This window comes from Octopus bimaculoides, chromosome 8 (assembly GCF_001194135.2).
Source record: "Octopus bimaculoides isolate UCB-OBI-ISO-001 chromosome 8, ASM119413v2, whole genome shotgun sequence".
Taxonomy (NCBI): Eukaryota; Metazoa; Mollusca; class Cephalopoda; order Octopoda; family Octopodidae; genus Octopus; species Octopus bimaculoides.
Window position 1 is genome coordinate 44,948,914 of NC_068988.1, and position 1,145 is coordinate 44,950,058.

Genomic DNA, 1,145 nt, shown 5'->3' on the forward strand with positions numbered 1-1,145 from the left:
ATATATATATATATATACATTCATCATGTTATATGTACAAAATCTAACAGGAATACACTGATAAGCCAATGGAATTATGTATTGTGTAGAAAACTCTGATTAATTCTTAATCTAAAGTAAATTAAATATGATACTCACACGCACACGTACACATACACACACACACTTATACACATATATATGTATGTCTGTGTGAGTGTGAGAAGACGAACGTACATACACACATATTTAAATGCATTCATACATACTAACATTTAGTCAGGCAACTCTACTCAAAAGGAGACATTCTGTGAAAAGTAAAATGCTTGAGGTCATAAAAATATAACACTTGTCACAGTGAAAGAGGAAATTCGAATTTCAATCAGGGAAAATGTTTGCAATTTTCCCTGTCGTAAATTAATGACGAGCAGACATGGAAACCTGGAATTAAGTAAAATCAAATCCTTCAATCTAATTTCTGCTTCTTCAGTTATTGATTATATATTTCTTCCATTTCTATCTCTCCCTCTATCAATCCTTCTCTCTATCACCTCCTCACTCACTCACTCATTCACTCATTCATTCACTCATTCATTCACTCACTCACTCTATTCCTCTGTCTGTCTCTCTTGTTCTCCCCTTCTTTCAGTGACACTGATACGAAATTTTATTGAAGCATTTCACTGTTTCATGTCTTCAGATAAATTACACAGAGAAACAGTCTTACAAGAGATTATTACTCTGTCCTGTGGCATGTGTATCTACCTTTAAGCTTTATTTCTATGAAATATAATCTGGTTTGTATAAAAGTTTTACTTATTGATTTATTTACTTACTTTATACTCTTGATAAAATCAAGAGATCCAACCAATGTGTACCTGCCAAAAGATTCAGGGCAATCTCTTAAAGCCGTGCATAATGACTAATAACAGGTCCATATATATACATATTCGCCATGATAGATCGCAAGCGACTAAACCTTTTTCTATTTTCTCTCCCTGTTTATTTCTGTTTCTTTCTGTCGAAGAGCGTAGGCTCGAAACGTAAAAGATTTTCTCACTTCCCGAGCGTTAAACTAATCTGTTTGTTGTTTACACACCCGTCTTCGTCTTTTGCTTTTTTTGGCCTTTTTTGTAAATTCTTACTATATATATATATATATATAT

At 32.9% G+C, this 1,145-nt stretch overlaps 1 long non-coding RNA gene across 1 annotated transcript in view; it reads left to right on the plus strand.

Moving 5' to 3' along the window:
* Positions 1-618: 618 nt before the first annotated feature.
* LOC128248570 (uncharacterized) overlaps positions 619-1,145 on the plus strand; it is a 16,238-nt gene continuing 15,711 nt past the window's right edge. Inside the window, exon 1 of the long non-coding RNA XR_008264748.1 lies at positions 619-776. This is a non-coding gene — a long non-coding RNA (uncharacterized LOC128248570). The remainder of the gene's footprint in view (positions 777-1,145) is intronic.